This window comes from Osmerus mordax, chromosome 4 (assembly GCF_038355195.1).
Source record: "Osmerus mordax isolate fOsmMor3 chromosome 4, fOsmMor3.pri, whole genome shotgun sequence".
NCBI classification, from domain to species: domain Eukaryota; kingdom Metazoa; phylum Chordata; class Actinopteri; order Osmeriformes; family Osmeridae; genus Osmerus; species Osmerus mordax.
Window position 1 is genome coordinate 11,288,549 of NC_090053.1, and position 26,589 is coordinate 11,315,137.

The window sequence follows — 26,589 nt, forward strand, 5'->3', positions numbered from 1 at the left end:
AATTCCTCCAGCGCTGTGTTCAGAAGCCCAGCCCTGGCTTTCCCCATCAGCTGTCCCCAACGTTCCCACATCAAAGACTCCGACCATCCTGCCACCGTCCCAGTCTGCTCCACGACAACGCTCGTGTTTGTCCTAGTAGGACGAGGCGCCCGAGCGGCAGCAGCAACAACAAACTATCTAACGGGCGCGCCTGCCATTGTTTGACATTTACAAGTCTGTTAGCGAAAAGCATGATGCATATCCTCCGATGTGTAATTAGAACACGGCAGGCAGGGATGTGTTGTCTTTGTGTTGTGTTGCTGTGGAGGCATCAAGGACAAGTGCATTAATGAACACCTGGAGAAGAACAGATTGTGTCTCCTGGTTAGTGTGACCTCGAGCAGGGCACAGACTCCTTCACTGAGTCAGATGAAGTGACTGATGGAGGGGGAGGATTTTGTCAGAACTAGGGCACTCCCAAGAGCTGCAGTTTGTCTCCGCTGACAACTGCTGGTGCTCACCAAAAGGGCCCCGTGCTGCTCATCTGTGAAGAGAGGACGCAATCTCCTGTCCTATACTCCACTATATACTACCCTCTCCTGTCCTATACTACCTTCTCCTGTGCTATGCTTCACTATATACTACCCTCTCCTGTCCTATACAACCTTCTCCTGTGCTAGACTCCACTATATACTACCCTCTCCTGTCCTATACTACCTTCTCCTGTGCTATGCTTCACTATATACTACCCTCTCCTGTCCTATACAACCTTCTCCTGTGCTAGACTCCACTATATACTACCCTCTCCTGTCCTATACTACCTTCTCCTGTGCTATGCTTCACTATATACTACCCTCTCCTGTCCTATACAACCTTCTCCTGTGCTAGACTCCACTATATACTACCCTCTCCTGTCCTATACTCCACTATATACTACCCTCTCCTGTGCTATAATCCACTATATACTACCCTCTCCTGTCTTATAATCCACTATATACTACCCTCTCGTGTCCTATAATCCACTATATACGACCCAGTCCTGTCCTATAATCCACTGTATACTACTCTCTCCTGTCCTATACTCCACTATATACTACCCTCTCCTGTCCTATACTCCACTATATACTACCCTCTCCTGTCCTATACTCCACTATATACTACCCTCTCCTGTCCTATACTCCACTCTCCTGTTCTATACTCCACTATATACTCTCTCCACTCTTCTGTACTACACTACACTTTCATGTTCTATACTGTTGTTATAGTGATACTTTAAGTCCAACTATGATACTACTATATATGAGATAAGGTATCTGCAGAGCAGATGGAAAAATAATTACAACAAATCAACGTAGTTCACTACATATTGTCAATCTAAATATATTCTATCTCTACTGATTGATGGAACATGAAATTCATTCATTAGGGTCCAAAATGTAGAGGAACCACATCAGCATGAGGTGACAAACTGTTTTGTCAGTTCAGCCTTGATCTTATACTATTGTTTCATGAATGGCAGAGGAACAAAGAGAGAAAGAAGAGAGAGACAGAGAAAAAGAGAAAGAGAGAGTGAAAGAGAGAGAGAGAAGGATGTTGTGGCAGATGGTTTCAACAGGATGCACATGGACTTAGGGGGCCAAACAGGAGGTGGATCTTGGCAGTGTTAGGCATGCCTTGACAGTGAGCAGGGTTCTGGGATACTACAGTGTTTGTCTGACCAGCGTTAATGATGTCACATTCACGGAAGGCACAGGGCCAAAGGAGGGAAGGCTCCTATTCATTGACACCTCTGTCCTGTTTTGGACCTTCTGGCACCAGGGTTCCCCCGTATCCAAATATGGTTAAGTTACAAAACCTCACTCTCCCACTTTCTTTCTTTTTTTTATTCTTTTTTTCCTTCAACTACTTTTCCTTCAGTTATTTCAGGAACCTAAAAGGACTCTTTATTATCCACAGCCGACTGTCAACCTGTTCACATGTCAGTGTGAACTCCAGGGTTCTCTAGCTCCAGGATGGCTGTTCCAGGTGCCAGTCTGCTGCCAGAAGAGCTGGTGCTGCGGTTCCATTGGACCTCCAACCACAGCTCCAAACACACTGGCCTCATTACGTTGGAACATATCCTCTTTTGCTGCTCAGGAGAAGAAAAAAAAGGAGTTTCGGAAAACTAATTGGGGCTGCATACCAATGCCTGAGATTTCTAATGGTTTAGTTTAGCCTGTTTTGCTGCAAAAGCTGACTGACGTGGAGGAAGGGAACAGGAAGAATGGGATGGAGGGGCTGAGACAAGTGTTCTGCATTGAATTACGCTGAACTTCAATGCTGGTCTGTCCTTCCATTCTGGACGTAGGGTTTTCACATTCCTCATGAAGGTACCTCACCAGTTGGAGCTGGCAATGACTCCCACTCTCCACAGGTGACTCAAATCATCCTAATGTTAGATTTAGCCATGGCACACATTCAAACTCAACAGTATGTCAATTATATTCAGGCTTGAATGTGAGGGCCCAAATATGTGCTGCTTTTCAGGTACTGCAGACAGCTTGTAAACTCTTTGTTGACCACGTAGAGTGCACCCCACTAGAGGTTGGCACGCCTGGGGGAAGGCAACGTACCTGGCTGAGGCTCCTGCTCATCTCCCTGTTCAGTCAGCGGCCTCTGGGACTATCCTGCTAGAGCTCCAGCTGCACGTGTTTACCATCCTCCACCCCGGGCTCTTGGTACTCTGGGAGTCTTCGTACCCTGAGAGGGAGTGCTGGTTGGCTAGTTGGCTGGCTCACTGTCTGGAATGCAGCTTCCCTAATCCCACCTGGATGTGGCATTCATACCAAACAACCCAGAGGCATGACTGCCACCCTCCCCCACCTTCCGTTTTGCAGCCTTTCTCCCGCCACATCCTGCCCACCCACCCCCACCCACCCCCCCCCCCCCCTACCCACAGTACATGTTGTTACATGCCTGGCACACAGCCTCTAATTTGTCCTCTTGATTAGTGCAATGTAGATCGACGTAGTTGTTTTGTTTTTTTTCTGGTCGTTATCGCTGGTGGAAGAGTTGTTTCAGCAGAAGCCTCACATTCATACTGTGCTCCCCAATCTCTCTACTCCATCTCAATCTCTGAAGTACACACGAGGAGATCCAGTCATTCGGGGAATTAAATGCCTCGTCGGTGCCATATCTCATCATGCGTTTTACTGCCAAGCCGGCGATGTTTCCATGGCGCTGTGTTTACTGTGACGTGCCGTGGCAGGGCCTCTGTGCGCTACAGAGGGACTTAGGAGCACAGCAGTGAAGGGTATTTCAGTCCCTGTATGGAGTTTTGGGGGCTTATTTCTCGATCTCTCTCTCTCCCTCTCTCCTCCCACCTGCTCTCCTTACTGTTCCTTGGCGGGTGGCAGTCGGGGCGGCCAGGCTCTTCGGCGGCTGCTGCTGCTGGGTCTTCTCAGACAGACGAGGGCTAATTGAAAGGGAAGGCGGCTCTTGGCTGATCTCCTCTGACAGCAGCTTCTTGCCAGAGGTGGGTGTGCCACCCCATGCTGGGAGTTTGCACTGCGAAATAACGGCACTGTCCTGAAAAACACAGAGCCATCTACGATTACCTGGGCGGCGAGCCAACAGAGCCAGCCAGATGAGTCCTGGGGAAAGAGTCAAGGGAAGAAGACTGGAGAGTCGGCCTTATTAAAAGGGCTAGTACCGTGCCTGTGTGAGTGATCCATGCCTCCGTCGCTTGTGCAGCTCAGCCAATCGTCAGCCGGCTCTATTAAAATGGTCTTTAATTCAAACTGTGGCTGGTTGCAAGTTTTTCTAGTCAAACAGGCGATTTGCGTTCTCTTGTGCTTTTTCATATACATGTAAGCTGGGAATAATCATGTGGGTGGCTAGCAAGCTAACACATGCGTTTACCTTTCTTGATGGCATCCTCACGACAGTATACCTATCCTGGACTCTTTGGTTCCCATGTTGCCCTTATTTCATGGTGATGGGAGTAATCAAATGTTCAGTGACAAAGAAAGTAGTTAGTTTCTATGAATCGTGCTGCTGCTTTTTCACAAAACACTAGTGCATTGCCCATGGGCACAATGCTTGGTTGTGAATGTTATTGCATTGCCTCTTGGTGGCAACCACATTCATAGATGTATTTGTTGCAAATCACACGTCCAAACAACTTCAGTCAACACTGCAGTTGACACTACTCCTTGGGGCCTGAATAGTACATCTTGATTCAATAGATAACTGAAGCACAGACAAACAGATAGACACACACATACTAACAAACACACACACACAGGGACCTGAACACTTGACGTCACTAACCTCAGCTTCCCTTCTGCGTGCAACAAAAGCTAACCTTCTACAACTCCAGAGTGTTCTATACCAACAGGGTCTGCGGTGCTGATGTAACGAGTTTAATGGTGCTGTACTGAACAGATACATACAGGTTAATCACTTTCATTAGCTCTAGGTCCTCTGAGAGGCTGCATTTCTGGAGCAGTGCGCTGCTGGCTCGGCCCAGAGGCAGGTCCGGCCCGCTGCCTGGATCTGCGGTGCCAGGAAAATGTGAGTGGATGCAGTCGGACAAGCTGGGTGCCCTCAGCACAGCCCCGGTGGACAGCTGTGATTACCGCTGACAATAATTTATGGTCCTCTCTGATTGAGAACATGAGAGCAGGAGATAGCGTGGCGGGGTGGCGAGGCACCACCTTAAGATATAAAGCTTGGGCCACAGCTGCTGTTGGAAGCAGAACTCCTGCCAAGCGCCGCATGCCTTCTTTCCCTCTGGCCAGGCTCGAGCTCTCCCCCTCTCTCGCCTTCTCCTTTTCTCTCCCTCCTTTCCGACTCCTTCCATTTTGTCCCCGGGACTTGGTTTCTTTGATCTTCTCGGTCTTCTTTCGTCTTCAGCACAAACTCGTCCTGTTACAGTATGTTGTTGTGATGTGCTGGCTGTCCAATTGTGCCATGATGGATCAGTGCCATTTGTTAGAAAGTAGATGTCTCAGGCTTTCCCTGATTGCAAGGGGAGGATGAAGTGTTCCTGCCTGGCTGATTAGGTATGTAGAGGCCTAGGCTGATCACTGTGAGTCTGTCATTGTCCTCAGCTCCTCCTGCTAATCCTAACGGGGGAACACAGCACAGCTGGTTAGAACACGAATCTGCTCCATTGTTTACATTGTTTAGACCATATCCACGAGATCCGACACGTTCATAGGGAAAATCAGTTAGTGGATTTTCACATGGGGCAGAATGACTCTCCCGTTTCCTACCCAGAAATTAAAGCAGTGCTCAGTTGTTAGACTTACAGACAAGAGGACTCAACTTTAGAGGATCGTGTTACTACTGTACGAGAGCAGGGCATAATTCAGAACTGTAATAGTGAACCACATCAGGGAGAGGATCTGCACTTTTCCCAGAGTGTGAAATGCTGTCCTTCTGGGCCAGGTAACTGAGCTACACGGACTTCCCAGTGTGTCTGGAGGAGGTCTCTTCCTTAATCTCCCATGATTACCCTTTGCCACTGGATCGGGATCATTAATCCTGTCCCCTTCACTGACTGACAATGATTCCTGCACTTTGAGCAAGAGGCACCATAGCCATTTGTCACTCTGTCACCCGGGGACTCACCTGGGATGCAGCACAGTGTATTCGTCGTTGGGGGGAGAAAACCACAGGAAACTGAAACCACAGCCTTTATAACTATGCTGTTTGACACAAAGGCTTGGAATAGAACAGATACATGCCACAGAGACAAACTTGATGCTCTGTATTGTGTGTTAATTCACAACAACTGGGGCTTTTAACATTAGAGTCGGCATACAAGTAAAACACGGTGCCATTCTGAGACCTTGACTGAGAGATGGATTCAGTTGTAAATGGACTGCATGTGTATTTCAAGCTGCCTCTCGTATGTCTCCTGACTGTTGAGGCAATATGACTTGTTTAGTCCTGAGATGTAGGATGTAAAGTTGAGACACTACTCCTCCATCATGTCTTTCTATCATGTCTTTATTTCTCTCCCTCCTTTTCCTTCCTTCCTTCCTCTCTCTCTCTCTCTCTCTCTCTCTCTCTCTCTCTCTCTCTCTCTCTCTTTATCTCATCCATAACTGCCACGTGCATTCCTAATCACGGCTGCTTTTTGTTGAATACATTTGTGTATTTTAAAACCTAGCCCTTATTCAGAGGAAATTCTCCAGAGAAAACACCCCTCCTCTCTTGTACACTCCTCTCCTGTACCTCCTGCAGCCCAACTGAGTCATTATTCTGCTTTCTGTGTTGAACTCTTTAATCATCTGTATGTTAGATAAAAAGGAGACAATTCCTTGGTGTAACACAACAGCTTCCTTGCCGTGTTAAGTCAGGCCCAGGTTTGAAGTGCATGAGCCATTGTAGTGTGTCTCCTCTCCATCCTACCGCTGCTGGGTTCAGCTTACTCTCAGCTCACCTACATGTGGGAAAGCTGCACTGTGGTCCCTGCGAGATACAGATGTGACTGAGAGGGCAGTGTTTGTTCCCATAAGTGGTTTGAAGGCATGTGTGGGCATGTGCCTTCCCACAGAACACCCCGGGCACATATCTGTGGCCTCATCTCTCCTGGACACAGTTTGATTACATCTCACATCCAGTCTTGTGATTGTGAGCTGCAGCACACAGTCCATCATAGGATTAGCAGATATTTGAGCTGTCATAGGCATAATTCACCCGTCTGACCTCGCCACTTTGAAAAACCCAGCCTTCCCGCCAAGTCATTTGCGAAATCAGACAGCTTACTTGATGTGTGTTGCTTGTTCATTCAACAGCCTGTACAAACTCATGCTTTATGCATTGCCAGTCCAATGGAGATGGAGCCGGCCTTCTGTTGCCTGGTATCAGGTTGCAGGTCTGTCAGACACAATGGTGAGGTGTGCCCCATGGCGGGGCCCAAGCGGGCAGGACAATAGAGCCGCAGAGCAGGAGGGGCAGCAGAGGGCACCGAGGGCCAATCTGTCAGCCTGGCAGAGCCACCGGGCTTCTCTGGCCTCAGACCCTCTGCACAACACAATGAGAGGTGGGAGGGGTCAAGAGCATGGGAAAACTGAGGGAATTCCCAGCATGCTAAAAAACAAAAAAAGTGCTCTATTTTTTGTAATTGAAGCAATGGGACAATGGGACATACATGGCACCCGAAATAGCTCACCAGCCAGAACGTTTACAGTGCATTGGTTAGGAGAAAAAATGTCTGGCTCTCAATTTATGGGCCACAGGTTCTTTATGGGAAATTCATTGTTTCAAATGAAACTCATCGTTCTTAATTTTTTTCTGTCTTGAACTTGTCCTGTTTAGCTAACAGTCATGTGAACTGCTGGACAGAAGGATGCTCTGGGATCCCTTTATGCTGGTCAAATAGAGCTTGTCAGTAATTGCACGGCGACTGAGGTAAAATAAAATAAAAGATTGTCTGCTAGTTGGCTCTCTTAGAATTTAAAGTACCATTTGTACGACATGTGAACAAAGTCGGCTCAATATAAAGGCTTTTATAATGTAAAATTGAAGCCTTACATTCACTGTTGCAAATGGGTTGTTGTATTTGTGGTTGCTGGGAACCTCAGCCCTGCCTCTGCCTGGGCAGTCTGTGTCAATCGTGTTTTCGTTTGGCGTGTCTGATCTCTCTTTCTCTCTTTTCTTTACCCTGAGCTATGGGGAGAGGGGATGGTGAGCCGACCTCAGAGAGAGTGAGTGAGAGAGAGTTTATCCCACTTCCGTCTTGAGCACCACCATGACATCTCCATTCTTCCTCGGAACTGTAAGTCCATCCTTTGTATCTCTCGTAACAAATTTACACTCCAATCTGTTTAGACGCATTGGGCATTAAGTCAATGTGGTATGAATATGAACATCCTGCCTCTAGACTCTGTATGGGTGACAAAGGGGGGCTGGTGAAAGACAGATTTTGTTCAAGCTCTTAATACAGCACAGTGTGAGCTATTTGAGACCAGAAGCAGCTAAACTCTGTGTGCAACCAGTCCAAGTGTTCCTGTGATAAGACCTTGTCTGTGTGCAATAGCAGACAGACGTTATAGCGTTGTTATTTTACATGTGACCCCATTTGGCCTGTGTGATATCTTTAATTCGATTTTTGAATTTGATATAGTGCCGCAAATATTTGCTAAGGCACACATTAAGACTGTTTGCCCTGGATGTTATGATAAACAAACAGAAAAGGTGTACCAAATGCAATGAATTTTAAACAGTGCAGGCAATTATACGTATACTTACACATCTGCCTGTCCATGCTGAAAGGACTCCTTTGTGTACTTAAGTTCCGTTTTCACAGATCGTTATATATTTTTTCCTGACCAACTACGATTACATTCAAAGATGAACTGTTTATTAGATGTCCACAGTGCATGGCAAATAGTTGCCAATATTTTGACATGAAAAAATAAATGTTCTAAGGTGCAAATGTTCTCAGTTTGATGAAACTCCATGGTCACTGATATTTTGACTTGGTTGGATTCCAAGAGAGAACTTAAAGGTTGGATCAGTTTTATATTGGTGTAAAATGCTGTAGTTTGCTTTCCATCCCCGGTCATGTACATTTCCAGCACCCCCCAAAAATGAAGGGCAAACACTGAATGCAAACAAAAACTTATGACCAATTGAACTTAGCAGCCTTTAAGTTTGGACTATCTGTTACCTGCTTGCTCTACGCTTCCTTTCATTGTCTAAACACTTCCTTCCTGCAAACATTTGCCTTGCTCTTCATCAGTCCTGCTCTCCACAGTCCTTCAGCTCGGAGCCTTACCACACTAACTACCCCCCCACACACACTCACCCCCCACCCCACTTCTCAGAAACAATGCAGCTCTCAATGTTATTACAATACCTGTTCCCTCAGGCTGTAATAAACAAAGACTCCTGAGAAGGACCTTGGGTGACCACTGAAATCTCAAGGCAAATTTTTACTATAAATAAATAAATCCTTCTTTTCAATGGTATAGTTCCACACTGCCACTACCATTGTCTTAAAACGTCATCTTTAAAACTCTTACTACCAATGGAGGTGACCCAGTTTAACCCTGTGAGAGTTGACAGGATAAAGCTCCGCATGTACCCAACAGCTGCCTGGTGGAACTGGAGGTTCTGTGATCTACTAAAACGGGAGCATCAGAGGTCAATTGTATTTGGTTTATAATTCAACGTCTTTAGCTGGACAACCTGCTGACTCAGCCTCCTCTCAGAGAGAATAGTGAATTACCTTAATCCTGTGTATGCAGGACACCTTTCTGAAGGAGGATGAACAGGAGAGAAGGAACCCAATAGCTAATGAAGAACATGATGTGTAATGGTCACAAATAGTCCCAATGAGACAACATGCTTCAGTGACTGAATTGTGTATGATTCAAAATTGTCCGTCATTTATTGTTTTCCAGTGGGTATTATGAAAAACATGTTGGCCAAGAATTCTTTTCCTTCCCTGGCATGACAATTCTAAAAAGATAAAGGAGATCAAGACAGTCTTGTGAATGTAAAACATGTTTGTCTTTGGCCGTGAGAAAGCTCAGTCAATCTTTTTCAGGTTTCTTGACTGTGGCTTTGTGGGTCTGTGTGAGACTCCCCCCAGCCTGGCGACAGCAAGCTGTATTGGTCTGAGAAGAGGTGAAGACAAAGCACACAGCAGTCTGAGGCTAGGTGTGATTAATGGCCAAGGTGTGTGTTGCAGTGGGCATCCTCAGGGCAGGGACAGATCAGTCTTCCTGTAAGACAAATCTGACACCCCTTCCTCCTCCCCCCGCCAACCCCCACCTTACCTGCTACCTCACCATCTTCCAAACCTGGTCCACTCACAGCCAAGTGCACCCAGCACAGCATCACATCCATAAATCATCCTAAACAAAGCACGTTTAATCTGTGACGCGCAGGCTCGACACACACATTTATTACCTGTTGTAGGCAAACTGAATATGTCCCCCTGTGTCTGTCTTCTGTTTACCTTTGAGAAACAAGTAAAAGTATTTACATAAATAAATAAGTAAATAACAAGAAAGCTGATGATAGCAATGTCTTTCTGTTGAATTCTAAAGACAAAGGCTGGCATTGCTTGATAGTGTTTTCACGGTGGATGATGTGCTTCAGACTCCCTCGATTGCACTTGCCAAAAAGATTTGAGGATTTTACTCATTTGTAAGACATGAATACTAACTGATCATTCATGGATTAGGGTTAGATGATGTATGCCTGGAAATGAGTCACATAGCTGGGGGGAAAACTGTGAATGTTCGATTGCATGACCGAGGGGTTATTGGAATCAAATAGTATCCATATTCTAATCCAACAGCATGAGGACATGTGAACTTTACATTCAACTCAATATTCAATGACAAAATGTCAAGCATAAAAAATGATGTTTACTGTCAAACATGAAATAAAAAACTGTTTACATTAACTAAACCATAGCAACGGTTTACATATGTCAGAAAAATGTATCAGTGTGAAGACTTTGAACAGATACACCGACTAATGTTCAGTATTGGTAGCCCAAAATCTAGAGAATTGACAATTTTGCCCTCTTCAAAAATTGCCTTCAGTCAAAAACTATAGCTGCTGTTCACAGAAGCCCTGAGATAGTGTATCTTTTCTTTCTCAGCCATACAATCTGCCACAATGAATTACAGTAGAAATCACTTGATGGCATGTCATAGCTTAAAATACCAGAGGAAGAAATAGGATGGTTGAAAGGAAGATATGAAAATGGTCTCTCCCACACATTCACATTCATGTTGGCAGGCTGACTTGATGCTGCTCCTCCTCAACATGTCTAAGCAGTGAGACTGGTGGTGATGGGAAGTGATGGCACCTGCTGACTCGCTATGATGGCAGAGACGGGCACACTGATAATTAAAGGAAATGGGCTAATGCCAGCAAATAATTGTTGTTCTTAAAGTGCAATGGGATGAATTGTCATAAAATCTGTGTTTTGTAAAAAATAAATAAAAATAACCTTCAGGTGCATTTAACACTGTCAGACATAATCCTGATTTGTCGTTTCCAATTAATAATTTTACTAAACACAGATTGTGAGTTCTCAATTATCTGCAGTATCCCCGAGGCTTTAAAAAAATACCTTACACAACTATTAACAATGGATCGGTAAGTCATATTTCAATAAGACACAGTTGCAATAATTATGTTTGTTTTGGTTTATAATGTGTAGGTACAAAAAAACACATCTCATTCATTAAATGGTGTTTATTGCAGATATTTTGCTCAAATGACCTGACAACAAAATGTTAGTGTGAATTATGCGGTAGTCATTTCAAATGATTGATGAAATCATACTTGAAATTAAGGACAAAATGAAAAATGGGAAGTGGAGTTTCATTTCTGACCTTGTTAAATTTTTAATGAGCTTAGTACGATGGCTTCTGCATTTTATAAATGAAACTTTAGTGCCTTTGAATGTTGGAGGTAATTACATTTATAACTTGGAACTCTTCTCTAGTTTTTTTTCTGTACGACAAAGGGCCAATCAAAAACAAACAGGCAGTTGTATGTGTGGGCTCTTTCACCTTGCAGAGACATACGAGTAGAGCCACAGCATGATGTACAGAGCACAATGATGGGTTCAAAAAAAGAAGCCCAGAGGATTTGAAATCTCAAGAGGGATAAAATCCTCATTAAGAAGAACTTACTTTACATATCTCTGCAGTTCCTCTTAAGAAGTATTCAGAATATTTATATTTGCAGTAATGCAAGGTATCACCCACACCTACACTACATGTACTCAATACATTTTAAGTCAACAATGAAAACAATGAATTATTCTGTGTGCAACTTGCAGAATTGTAAAACTGCAAGACATCAAAAGTCAGTGTTTGCATTTTATTTTAAGAGGCTCAGTGTGTTGTATCATTAAAGTAATATATAACAACCTACCAGATCACTGGGAGAGTCTTAGAGTTTTCCTATAAGTGATGGTGATGGTGATATATGTACAATATAGTATGTAAACATTTGTGAGTTACACACATCTTCTCGCCACAGTGCATGTTTGCAGATTGGTACTGTACATTACCTTCAGACAAATCCACAGATTGTATTCTAGACCCCTGGCTATGTACAATAGTGTGTGTGATTCCTTTCCTTTTCCTCCAGGAGCTGATATAACGTTTTGTTATTAGAGGTTCTCAATGCAGATGTCATACCTCCACGTTAACAGCTGTGTGCGGCCCTATGCCGCTTCAAGCTGATGGAGCTTGGTTAGTGTTAATTACAGTCGGTAATGAGAGAACTGATCCAGACTGTGAAACATTGGATATTTTTAGATCCTGCACTCAGTTGTCTAAAGTGGAGCTACAGCATTTACATAGAGAACTTAATGTTGTTCAGATGGCCCCTTTAGACATCTTCAACATTAGTATGGACAATATTTTTGCGCGGTGAGTGCGCAGGTGTTGGCTTGAGGATTTTTATAGTTAATGATTTTCTGTTATTATCTGTCTCATTTTATGGTTCTAATCTAACTATGTATTATCAATTATATTATTATCTATTTTTTTCTATGTTTACGGAATGCAATTGATTGAATTATGCATTAAAATAGCGTCTTCACGCATAGAAATGCCTGAGGGCAACAATTCTTCTTATGGTCCTCAAGACGAAGATTGTATGTTAGCACTGTCTCCTAACACTGTTTGACACTGTTAGTCCCATAAATGCAAACTCTTACCTATGTTTTGTGGATTCTTATATGATCAGATTCAATTATTTTCCAGGTAGAGTTTGGTTAGTTTTCTCTAAATGTATATACAGTTGTATAATGTTGAATTAGCTTGAGAAGGTTCATGTTTTGTAGACTGAATATGCCTCATGAGTGGGTTTGGAGACAAGACCCAGCCAGGGGCAGGGATGGCAGAGGGGCATCAAGGGTTTTTTAGAGGGTTGCTTTTAATGAGCTTCAGATAATTAATTGTTATTTTAGAGTTGTCTGGCCAGACATAGGGCAGAAATTATGTGACACAGGGAATTGTTTCTGCAGTCCCCATTTACAAAATAAACATCTATTTTTTCTTCAATATCATTATCAGATCAGACTGACTTCTGGATTCTAATAAAGCCCATTGCATGAGGGATATTTTTCTCAATCCACTTTTTAATTGGAGGGATAGTGTCTTTGGAGCTATTCCTGGTCTGGTGCCATCCTGGAAATGCCAGCTGTCTCTCATCTAAGCCCTGGTTGTACCAGTTGTTATCATTTGTGTTCATACAACTTGTAGAAATAAAATTGTCAAACATCAAATATTGTCAAGTAGTTAATACCTTTTCATACATATGGAAATAAATGAACTGAACTAATATATAATGCAATAATGGTTCTAAAAAAAGTGACTACAATGTCTGTCTTTATCACATAATCTTTGATATATCTGGCCTCTGTAGAGTATAACTTGTATATAATAAATTATGATACAATCCTTACACAATAACTTGTGAAAACGGACCAAATGTATCTTTCATCTTCACAGTTGAATTAATCATGATAACAAGAGAAAGAATCTTCCAACACCTTCTGTAGCCATGATTGGCAGCTGCGGCTGGTCTAGAGAGCCCCAGAGCCAAGTCCTGTCACACAACGCATGCCCGGCATGTCTCTGTCCATCTGGGGTCCTAGCCTCCAAACTGCTGTCACCCCACTCCCTCCCGGCAGAAAGATCGAAGGACGAGTGGAGGCAGAGGGTGTGAAGTCAGGCCTCTCAGGGGCTAGAAGGAAGCATCCAAAGCCAGCTGGTCTGGCTTTGAGGTAAAGAAGGGGACAGAGAGTTACAAAGACAGAAAGAAAGGATGAGAGACAGATAGATTAGAGATAGGAAGAGGACAGAAGATGTGAAAGAAAGTGAATCCTTGTAGAAAAAAACCCTCTGAAGACCTTATCAGCAGGCTCTGTGAAGGCATTTGTGCAACAACACAAACCAGGTGAGACCCACAGTGACACAGGGCATTGTGTCAGACATAGGGCAAGAGTGTTCAGGAAGGTATTGACTGATGGCTGGCATTAGGCATTGTACAGGATGCAGGCATGTACTGTGCATGGAGTTATCATTTTAGAAATAGCATTTTTGTGTTTTACTTAATTGCCTAACTAATATTGATTAAGAACTCTGGAGCTTAGCCCTAACTCCTCGTTTTAAGCCAAAAAATAATCAAAGATGTGAGTGTTTCATGTCGTATCTGAATTGTTGCATTGACCTGCAGTACAGTAATACTTTTCTGTAATTGATGACAAACATTTTTGAGTTATGAAAAGCTGGAAGTAGGCTACTAAATGTGCCCACGATGAAGTAGATATGCCGTTCTAGGTGCACCTGTTTCTTTAAATCCCGGTGAAAACAGCCCAAGCTCCGCGCCACACCTCTTCCTTAGATCCAGCAATTACACGTGCATTTGCCACATGCGAGTTATACTGAACCCACCTCCTTTCTGTAATTGGTTACTTGCCAGGCGCTAAATATTTCCATTGGATAAGGAGGTTGTCTTTCGTCCGTTTGCGCCTGTCTAAAAGATCTGACGTCAATTGGGTTTGAGTTCAGAAATTGTGATTATTCAAAACTTTGAATTGCTCGAATTCCCCTAAATATTGGGCATTCACTCACTAAATAGCCTACATAAAAAGCATATTATTTGAGTCGATATTAGAGCACTCTCGTCTACTGCTTGCCATTCTCTACAAAATACAGCCCACATCGTTTAACAAACTTTCAGCGGTAGCTGCTTTGTGTATTAGTATCCTGTTTAACCCATTTCGATTACCGACTGCATTCTGAGTCAAAAAGTTAGAGCTAACTTTTTAGAAAATAACATAAGCAAAGGTCATCTGCTATGACTCAATAATAAAACTAATTCTTGCACTCAGGTTTCATCTCCCTTGCAACATTAAGCCTACACCTTCTACTCTAATATCAGGTTTGTGTAAACTCTGCAAGTTCAGTTTTTTTTGTCCACAATTTTAATAATAATGAGAAAGTGGGAGGAGGTTGATTTCTACAGTACCTCGTCTGGTCTTCGTCAGATAAGGGGAGGAGTCTCACACTGACAAGCGACTGGCTCTTCAGAGTTGGTCAGCTCCCTAAAATAGCAGTCTGTTTGTAAATGTGACTGAAATTACGTTTATGTCACACTGTATCCATTGGATCCCCTGATATAGAGTATCTATATACAGCGAGGGACTCGGGAGGAAAGGTGAGTAACAAAAATAGCAACAATATTGCACAGAGGGACACTGGTAAGTGTGCGAGGACGAAAGCACAAGAGGGAGACGTTGAGTGAATTTAGGAACGGTTTGCAACCTCTTACTGTACATGTATGTGAGAATATTGTATCGCATAATATGTGTCAATATGGAACGTACACTTTTAGAAACGAATGTTAATACAACCATTAGACTACCCTTATTGTAATTCAAAGGAGGGAATGCTGTATTTATGTTCATTGTTTAAACTGTAATGGAAATGTACTTTTTTCTCAAAACTTTTATGAGAATTATAACAGCAGGCATTTCAGAAAGTTGTCTTATCTGACTTTCCAAGAGAGTCAATACTTTAACCAACGTTCCTTGTATCGTGAAGCTTTGACTAAGAAGCGCAAAAAAGCTATGACAGTGTCATGACTCTTTCAAGATAACAGATTCCCTCTATAACTGTTGTGATGTGCTTTGGCAATTGTTTTATTATTATAATCCCATTTCCATTCAAATAATATCCATATCTTATAAAGTTTCTTAGCCTATGCCATAAACATCGTCAGCAGATTTGGTTAATTCGAATGTGCAGTAGCCTATATTGTTGAGTAAATTGGTAAATGTGAAAAACAGTATTTAATGTAGGCGGTTATTTGTGTCGATAACACATGGGCAAGGTTAATAACCTCTGTGTACCTGTAGCTATTGTGAGGCAACCGACATAAACCAGCATTACACTCTCAGGTGTTGGGGATAAGCCTTGACTTCGGAAAGGAGAGCTTAAAACAGGCTAATGACAGATGATTGATAGCCTTATCGTATAGTAGTAAGTTTTGCCACGTATTTTGTCGTACAATTTAGGTGAATGCGTTGAATTGCTATGATTACAAGTTTATATGTTGCTGGTTAACTGACCCTTGTTCTGGTCATTCACTGTTTTGGACACTCACTGTTCTATCAGAACTCAACTCAAATGATTTATACTTTGTACAGTTGGTTCTGTTCAGACTGGTACCTATATGCTTTGAACAAATATAAACATGTTTTATATAGCCCACTGTGAATATTGAAACAACCCACATTGCACATTGTTTTGATAAATGATTGTGAATGGGTGTTGAATTAATCTGGACCCATGGTTTCTTGTAGATTATGGATACAAAATATTCACAGCCACAATGTATTGCTTTTTATTAATTATTAAGTATGTAAGTATATAAATACATAATCATTTAATTTAAAGTGGTAATCAAATAGCTAAATATAGTACAATATTATAATATCATTTACAAAGTACAACACTTTCTACCGCAAAATAATAGAAGTTTGTGCTTGAAAAATATTAATAAGAATGAAACTTTTGGGGTCTCTAAACAGAAGATGACAGCAGACAAGAATTGACTGCCAGACCATAGCATGATGTATTGTTACTGTGAACTTGACGATGACAGCCATACTTTATGGAATCTTCAATTGACTTGACCCCAATGCAAACATAGATAATCCATACAGTCGGGGGGGGATACTGAAGATGCTGACTGATAAATGGTGTTGACTGTGTAGCGCTGAATGATTTGTAACTTCTACATAGGGACTATTTTTTATTGAGAGACAGTTTTGGTACCCTCTGAAGTTGTTTTTTTGTCTTCTGTAGATTACATGAACATTACTGTCCTAGTAAGGGGGTAGTGAATACTAATGGACTGAAGCAAAGCACCTAGCACTACCCAGTCATTAGATCTGTGACACCCTAGGCAATGGGCCCAGTTGCTCAAAATGTACGTGCACAGTATAGTGTGGTCCTGTCTTTTATGTGGAGGAGTGGCATGGAGATAGTTGCCATCTCAGATGAGAAAGTTAAATGTTCTGTTATTTAATACCACTGAATGTGACTTCATAGCTATCCTTTTAACACTTTACTGTGAAAACCCCCCAGAATAACACATTTGGCATATGTTCTCCCAAGGTGTCTGGTGCAAAGTGCATAAGTTTATTTATTGAATATGATTGATCAAATATTATAGGTTGACAGCGTGTGTGTGTGTGTTTGTGTGTGTTTCCTCAGCAACAATTTGTAAATACATCCTTGGCGCGTGCTGAGAGTTTTACTGGGGTAAAAAGGGAGATGTTGAGATGTTGAGAGGTGGTGATTGGTGTGAGGAGCGAGAGGCTGCAGTGTCTCCCACTGTGCTCGTCTGAGTTCTCCACAATATCACAGCCTGGTCTCAGCTCCTCTCCCTCTGATGAAGAGGAGAAATGTGAAGTGTGTGGGCGAGTCTGATCTGCAATTAACACTGGTTGTCAGAAGGAGAATGCTGGCGTTTACAACGCGCCTCTGAATCACTGTGCGAAACACTTTCTTCTCTCCTCTCCCCCTCCTAGGAGGAGAAAGCAGCAAGAAGATTACACCAAGGAAGAACTGAAAGAGAGGAAAAGAGGGAGACAGGAGCTGGATATTCTTGGTCCAAGGAAGAACATATTTGATAGCTGGGTGAGCTGAATGCACTTTTCTCTTTACACTATAATTAGTGTTTTAGAACATATATAAAAACACATTTGTGAAATCACATGTGTTTCACAAGAGCCGTCCCCATGTTGTGTCTGCATTGATGTGTGTATAGATAATGAGATATACCCTCTAATGTGTTATGTGTGCTTTTCAATAGTTTTTAAATTTTTATTTTGTATTTATCTTAAAATCTAAACTGAACAATTGGTTAAGTGTCTGGCTGTGCTGTGTGATAGTGTCAGCCAAACAGGGACCTTGGAAATCTCACCATGTTAAACCAGTATACTACTATGTTACAAATGCATGCAGGCTGAACTGGTCTCAAATGTAGCTGGCTCATGAGGCAGAGCTTGAAAGAAAGATTTTCTAGAGGTAGTAAAAAGTACCACATCATTGGTGGGATCCAGTCATGCTCAAACATAAACGGAAGGAAATCGAGTTTGTATTAGCATAATTGCCATGATATATATATTATTTTTTTATCCAAGAAAAAAAAGAAGAAGGTAATTCAGTCCTCTTAACACCACAACATTAGCTTCTTGAAAATGAAACAAGGAGCTGAAGAAACGTATTAAAGTTCCTCCTTCATTATGGTGTGATCGTACGTGACAAATTCTCTCTCATTTTGAGAGTTAGGTGTGAGGGCACTTTGGCGTTGTTGTTTAAGATGTCTCTGAGTAACAGAGAACCCACGCTGCTTCTCCACAACGTCCATCGAGGAACACTTCCCTGTCTCTTTTGTTACAAAAGTTTTTCCCGCATGTTCAGTTGGCAACATGATTCATTGTTTATCGGGGCTCCATCATCAAACTGGAGATTCCTGCGTTCTCCTGTGAGACCTGGAGGCAGGATGCAGAATCTTGAGCCCAGTAGATAATGTTTTAGCCCATGCTAGGCTGGTGTTTCCTGTAGACCATTCTAATAGAAAGCAGCCTGCCTCCATGTTTCGTGCAGAGATAAAGTATTAAGGAAGTTCCTTTATCACAGACAGAGCAAACCCTTGAACGTTATTTTTCATTAAAGTCCATCTAGTTCGGAGTTTCTCTCACACATGGCTGTTGGAAGAGTTTCCTATCCCAAAAAGTGTGGTAGTCATAAAATCACACCCAGATGAGACCTGAGATTCAAGCCCCAAACCTGACTGCTTCCTGTCTGACCACCTGACCACACCACCTCACATTTAATGCCCAAACAGGTTACTCAGGGATGTGAGTGATGTTTGACAAACAAACAAAATCTTAATTTCAAATTTGTCTAAAAATATTTGCTACTTGTTCTTTTTTTAACTCCAATCGCACAAGACAGTGTCTGTGCTAGCAAGGAAATACGTGTCTGAGGAGTCTGCCAAATTAAACCGTGTATCGAGTTGTAAGGCTCCACAGTTATAACTTTATTAGGCAGTTTCTTAATGTCCTGTGATGATAACTTTCAAGCCATAGGTCTGGGGATTAACTCCAGGCCCTGGCACAGACACCAGACCACATGTACACTTTATAAATACTGTCTACAGCGCTGCGGTTTCAAAGTGAATATTTAGCGAATCACATTTAAACATTTAGTTACAGTGTTCTTTTTGTTGGCATGCTCAAATATATGATTACTAAGCATGAACATGTCAGTCGGAATTAGAACTTGGAAAGTCAGTGTCAGTGTGTGAAAGGACAGAGTTCATTTACACTCAGCCAGTCAGAAGGGAACACCTCGGTTTTTCATTGCAGGACATGTCGCCCACTTTATTCGCAATACCCTTCACTTCACTTTCAAGTTGAGTCGTCCAGTTGACAGTAGCATTGACCAACATGTAGATATTGATATCACACAATATGTTTTCGATTCTATTCACCAAAGGTGTGTGTACAGTACGACTCACGCACTGTCTACGTGAGACAGCCGAGTGCTGACCTTTCAACTGTCCCGCCCTTGGCTGTGACCTCTGGTGTTAAGCCAACACATACGGCCCACTCAGCACATGTGTTGCTGAGCAGGCCAGGCCAGAGCGGCTTAAGGACCCACAGCCTCCCTCCCCCTGTCTGCTCTTCTCTGCCCTTTCCAGGCCAGCCCTCCCTGTGTGGAGCTATCCCGCCCCCCCCCCCAACCCCTCCCCACTCCCTCAGTCCACCCCCACCCCGGCCATACTGGAGAATCAGCAGTAAGATCCTTGAGCAAGGCACCAGCCTGAATCTCTAATCCTCTTTTCACCACTATGACCCTCCACTCCTTGTTCCTCTCCACTGTCCCCAAATGGCCTGGACAGGGTTAACACGGAGCAGTTCCCTGTGAAGCAGTGAGTCATTACTCAGTGTTAAGATAAATAACTCAAGCTAAAGCTTGAAAACAAAGAAGACAGGTGTGGTAGTGTGGCTTCTGAGGTGAATGTGTCTGTGAGTGTGGCAGTGCAGAGATGATCGGTGAGAGGAGACATACATTACAATTTGACACCTTTAAACTCCCTTATACTAAATTTTGTTTGCTAATTAATGTGGTTATCAATGTGATCGCATTTCCGTCTTGCTCTAGAAGTAGATGATCCAAAGAATCACTTGTTTGTGGTTGTGTTCTTGTTGTTTAGAAAGTGAAGGGGTTTTCACAAAGGTGACATGAACATGAGTGTTTATCGAGAAAATAAGTGTTGGATTGCATGTAGTGGAATGTAGTTTGTAGTACTGCGCACACCACATTAATGCACACCTTTTCACACAAATGATTACTTGAATATGCCTTGAAGTTAAGGAAGACATCACTTTGCTGAGTTGCACTTCGACCGAATTTCAATGAGGCTGTGAAAAAAGACACAAATCAAAGGAATATATTAAAATGGAATTTAGCAGATCAAAAGATTTTGTGATTGTTAATGTGCACCACAGTATTCCTTTTAAAAGACATCCAATACATATTAAAAGAGCATGAGAGGGCCAGGGGAGAACTCAGTTTTACGTTGCAAAAATTAAGGTTTAAATACAGTGTATAAAATAGAAAGATTTTCAAAAAACGAGTTGAATAGAAACCTTGTACGCATTGTATTGTCGGTTCAGGTTGTGCTTGTTTTGTCTCTGATCCTAGTAATTGCTCACTGTATGTGTTCATGCACAACAGACAACCTGGATCAGTGTGTGAAGTCATGACCGTGAGGTGACATTTGGTTTGGAAAATAGTCAATTGTCAATAATCTAATATGACAATGTATGCTGGAGACCTCTATGCAATCCTCTCCCACAGTGTAGCTCTCAGGAGTCTTCAGGCTCTGCTCACTGCGAACGGCCTCAGAGCTGTGGTAAGGATAGTTGCGTTGACGTCCAGTAGTCCCAACAGTGGGAAGCCTTCAGCGTGGGCTGTAGGAAGGTGGCTCTGCCTGCCGGGTTTCCTGCCCACCCCTCGCCTCTCTGAAGCCAGACAGCTGGGGGGATGTAGGGATGGGACACCCATTATCCTCAAGAACACAGCCCGTGTTTACTACCAGGAAAGGGAAGTGACCTAACGCCTTGCAGGAGTCTGGAGGGTCCACCGTAGGGTTCAGACAAAGGTCCAGGGTTCCAAAACCTCCACTGACGAGAGTCTGCTTCTGGGTTTTCTTCTTCCTCCTGAGCAGCAGGGTGTGTTCATCTCACTGTGTGGTTTGTCACACTGTGTTTATTACGCAGAGAAGGATGTGTGTTACTTATCCATTAGGAATTGTGTAGAGATGTGTTTTTGTGTGTGTGTGTGTGTGTGTGTTGGATGACCCAGAGCTCACTCCCAGTTTTAGTAAGATGTGTCCATCCTATCTTGTGATTGTCAGTGATACACGCTACATTAAAGGAAGATAAACAGAGACAGAGAGAGAGAGAGAGAGAGAGAGAGGGAGAGAGAGAGAGAGCAGTAAGAGAGACTTGACCCCTACCTTATGAGGAGAGGTAGAAGCTGAGGCAAGCAGGGAGATATCACTTTTACAGGCCATGACATCACCCCCGGCCCTGAGCAATCCTGGCAGTGTCCTGCCAGGGAAAACATTACACCACTCCCGTAGTAAAACTCAACACAGTCTCAAAATCACACTCCACTTCTGCTAGCAATTAGCACAGGTTATCGCCTGGTTTTATTAAAGTGACACAACAATTAGAGCGTCTCCGAATGGGCCAAAACGAGCATTTCTGTTTCTGTAAGTCACCCAAACACTCATGTTTTTGAATTGCTCTCCTAAACATCATGTTCCCAGTAATATCTGGAGGCTGTGTTAGTGGAACTCCAGAGCCCTACTCTTATGGCGTACAAAACGACTGTGTGAGACTGTGCTGAGTCTGCCAGCTGTCCATGGTGTTCTCTGCCTCTCTGCCTCTCTGCCTCACTCTTGCATTCTTACACTCTGTCTCTGTCTCTCTCTCTGTCTCTGTCTCTCTCTCTCTCTCTCTCTCTCTCTCTCTCTCTCTCTCTCTCTCTCTCTCTCTCTCTCTCTCTCTCTCTCTCTATCTCTCACACACTCACTCACCCTCACTCTTATTCTGCCCCTATGTCTTTCTCTTTCCCTCACTCTTACTCTGCCTCTTTCTCACTCTCTTTCTCTCTCTCTCACTCTGTCTCTCTTTTCGTCTTTCTCCCTTCCTCTTTCTGTCCACTCACCCTGTAAGCAAGGTGAGATGTGCTGCTGATCCAGATGAAATGCTTGACCAGATCTTTTAGTGTAAGTCAGCTGTGGACTGTGCTGGTACTGGGCCAGTGTCACACTCCCTGGTGCCTCTGCTACGCCCCCCCCCCCCGGCCCCCTGTCACTGGGCCAGCTGCCAGTTCTGTTCAGAGCATGCATGGGGGGAGAGGCACTTCCCACCAGCAACTGGGCCTTAGTCAGGGCCACAGGCTACCAGCGAACAGTTGGGCTCAAAAGATTCCTGGAGAGGCAGGCAGGCAGGCAAACAGGGCCAGTGAATATTTCTCTCCACTCTATCTCATTCATCTCTCTTCATCTCTCTCTCTCTCTCTCTCTCTCTCTCTCTCTCTCTCTCTCTCTCTCTCTCTCTCCCCCTTCTCTCTCTCTCTCTCTCTCTCTGTCTCTATCTCGCTCTGCCCTCTCTTTTTATCGCTTCATCCATCTCTTGGTCCCCTCTCTGCATGTGCATGGTTGTATTGCCTCTCTAGTAGGAAGGTGTGGTACAGTCCGTGGTAAAACCAACACAGGATACTGTAGCTGCAGTCTCCAGGGATGGATTCATCTCGCTACAGAAAATCTATTTTGGTCTTTTTGAGACCAGTAATCAATACAGCATACCGTTTTTGTAACACAAAAATGAAAGAAATCAAAATAGAGAATCAAATCACTGCATAGCCTATCTCAGTTATGAGTCACAAACGTTTGCACTGCTTAGATTGCATAAAGTTTTTATGTAATAGGACACGGTGGCATACAGGGTAAGTTAAGAGTTCAAGAGTGAAAGAAAAAGCAAACATTTATTCTTAGCCATTTCTTCCCATTTTTCTTTCCCTATTAAAAGATGGCCTGTTGGTCTTGAAGACTCCCACAATGCTGTTTAACAAGAAGACCACACTGGCCCGGCATCTCCTACTGGCACCCTCTCCCTTTGTTTATTTAGTCAGATGTTCCTGCAGCTGATCAAAGGACACATTAGAGAGAGAGAATCACATATCCAAGAGGAATTCAAATGTGTTATCTTTATACTCAGGGCATTCCAAAAGGCAATTGGAACGTACAAATGTTGTGCTGCCGAAACCCATTAATGCATGACGTCCCTAATATCCTTACACTGTGGATTCCCCCGGGACTAGCATCTCGATTCATCTCCACTGTTTACCATTTCAGAGATGCTGTCTGTGTAACATCAAAAGGCTGCCACACTACTTAACACAGCTCTGGGGGAGCCTGGGGGTTGGGGCGCAAGGGGGGTGTTGGTGGGGGGGGGGGGGGGAGGGGGGCGTGGGCTTGCTCCCTTCTGAGTTGGCATGATTACCCCCCGCGATGAGTACCCTCTCTGATGATGGACAACCATTGCTAATAGACGTATCACACCACATCACACCAAAAGGGCACACAGCCCTCAAAGTATCACCTGAGCCACAGGGTGTGACTGAGTATGACTGTGTATACAGTATACAGTATTCTAGGTTGTGAAGTTCAAAGAAGGGTTGCTTTCTTTGATAGGCGTTGAACACGGTCCTTCTTTTTATTGTCTTTTTTTATGATAGAAATATAGCTCAGAAGTAGTATAATGTAACTTTATCGGTTGTGTGTATTCTTTTACTACTAGAAGGAAGGGAACTTTGGTAAATAGTGACATTCGAAGAGCTCTTCCAGAGTGACTGTCAAAACCTAACTGACGCTTGATAGAAACTGGACTTCTGAAACTGACACACTGTCATAAAGAATGTTGGTGATTGCATGTTTAGTAGACCAGTTTTTTGCCCAAAGACAGAATATATCTGACCACTTGTTGTTAATTTGAAGTGAGTTGTTAGCCACTAGACTGTCAATTCCATTTAGTAGTAGACGCCATATTTCAACTGATTAGAAGTAGTTTGGACAATTGGTGAAAAGGGAATGATGAATTATATCTGAATAAACGTTTTGTGAAATCAGAGAATCAAAAAGGCAATGCCCGTTCTCTTCAAAAATAGGAACATGCAGCATATTTATTGATTTTACCATCTGCATGTATTTTTTATGAGACTTAATTCATCACCCGGTTGCATCAACAAATTAATCATAATTTTTCTTGATAAACAATGTTTTCGTTTTTTTTCTACGACAGCCAACTAGGCATTTACCTTGAACATGAGGGTAGCTCTTTCCCATGAAATAGATCTAACTGTTAGGATAGGGTCATCTCTTTATCCTTGAGAAACTGAGAATCCATTCATCGGCTGGGCTAAAAAACCTGACTGACGCAAATGGATCATTGGGAATTGAAGTGTCCCAGCAGTAATTATGTTACAACACTGGTACGACACACGACCACAGAGAGGGGGAGATACTCTTCCTCCACCTAAAGGTTTTTATATCTGTTTCCTCTCTAGATTTCCCTATAGTTAACACACTCTCTCTCTCTTTTTCACCTCCTCTTTCTCTCCTTCTCTCCCTCACTCTTTGTCTCTGCCTTCCTTCCACTCTGTTTTTGTTCTCTGTCTGTCTCTCGCACCAACTTGCATGTTCCTACACAAACAACAGCAGAAGCAAAATCTGTTTTGACAATGTGCATCCAAGCTTTGTCAAACAACATTTTGTGCTCAACAATATGCCTGTAGTAAACACAGTTTAAGTACCACACAACAGGGTTGAGTGGGACTGCCTGTCATGGGGGAAGGGCTTCAGTATGTAGTTCTGCTACATTTCGCATACTACCCAACGGATTTCCTCCTCTCACTGTGCCTTTATACCATAGGGAATTGTCTGTCTTGTTATTTTTTTTTGTTTTCTGGAATTCAATATGGTTATAAGTCAGTCAAAAAGAGAAGCAATATTAAATTCACGTCAATGACTTTTTCTCTTGGCCCCCAAGGCGTTCAGTCAAAGTCACCTTGCATAGTCCTCTCATCCCCTGACAGTCGTGTGAGGGAGAGTGAGGGTGTCTGTCTGTCTACTGGTGTTTAGTTTCACTCTCGCTGTCTACCGTTCTAAGGTTATTTGTTTCTGTACACCATACTGTACCTTCGAACCACAGTAAATGTAAACGTATATCGTATATTATGTTAGGTCTGAACGTTAGCTGTCTGTCTTGCGAATAAATCGTTTTTTGCATTAATCCGAATCTACTAGTTTATTGGTTGAATGTCGTTACATGACCTTCAGCCATTGGCTCAGAGAGTTGCCGGAGAAGAACTGCATCCTGGGGTGGGAGTGTGTGTGCGTGTGTGTGTGTGTGTGTGGGGGGGGGTTATCCCCTATGATGTCATTGCAGAGGTGATAAGTAGCTCTCCGTCTCGGCGCCCCTCTCTGAAGTCCCGGCCCCCAGCACGCCCTAGCTAGCTGACAGGATGGATGATTGTTTGAACTTGCATTGATCTAACATGGGATTGCAGCTGGGTCAGGGGAGAGTTGGAGCGAGGTAGCAGTCATCATCAGGAAAGATGAAGCTCTCACTGCCTGGCTGTCTGGTCTGCATCCTCAACCCTCACAGGGACGTCTGGGACATATCCCCACAGGCCTCTGTCATCTACCACAGTAACGACCATCAGCACATACGTGATGTTAGGGATGGGATCGGTGCGAAGGCTTACAGTCTTTCGTCCTCTGTATTCGGGATGATTGAGATAAATGATAAAGATAAGTCAACGCGGAGAAATGTGCGTGCGGAAGCCATTACAAGCTAAAGCGTGTAACACTTGAGGCTATGGCAGTGTCCCAGTAGATTAAAGCTCCTGGTATGTTAGAAATGGTAGGGGTTGATGTTTTTGTTTGATATTTTGTGGTGAGTCACTGTCCTAGGCTTGTTGTACTCTGAGTTGTCTATGACAGGACTGGAGTCAATTCCCAATAAATCTAAAGCAGACTGTAATGCTGGCCCATATTTAAGTGTACTGTAAATGTTAAACTCTCATTTTCTCACCTGGTTTGATAAGAATGATTCAAATTGGTTTAAGCACCTTCATTATTGTATTTTAACTACTGATGTTTTTTGGTTTTTACATAAAAATGCTTGCTGATCTCAGTATATCTGTATATACAGTAGATATTTGTACCTGCGTCTAAATGCATCCATTTAAGACTTGAATAACTGCATACATCAATACATAATAATTGTACACACCACATATTACTGTACATCCCTTAAATGTTTGTCTTACACTGTACAGTATGTGATTATTCCTGCTTTGTAAGTCAGTGTCTCTGATAATGCCAGCCTAAGCGATGAAAGTGAACGTACTGTGGAAGTCAAGGTGTCGCGCTACTGACGCTCTGCTCCAGCTCAAAGCTTCTTTT

At 43.1% G+C, this 26,589-nt stretch overlaps 1 protein-coding gene across 7 annotated transcripts in view; it reads left to right on the plus strand.

The window, feature by feature from the left end:
- The first annotated feature begins 3,381 nt into the window (after window positions 1-3,381).
- The window catches only part of mef2aa (myocyte enhancer factor 2aa), a 66,641-nt gene continuing 43,433 nt past the window's right edge, over window positions 3,382-26,589 (plus strand). For 4 of the 7 annotated variants that reach the window (XM_067233888.1, XM_067233890.1, XM_067233884.1 and 1 more), the window contains exons 1-2: window positions 13,679-13,920; window positions 17,564-17,672. The gene's annotated coding sequence lies outside the window, so the exon portion shown is untranslated. Of the gene's footprint in view, window positions 3,680-7,641; window positions 7,751-13,678; window positions 13,921-15,051; window positions 15,184-15,285; window positions 15,305-17,563; window positions 17,673-26,589 lie in introns of those variants that run through there. The other 3 variants (XM_067233886.1, XM_067233885.1, XM_067233887.1) reach the window with 3 other exon arrangements.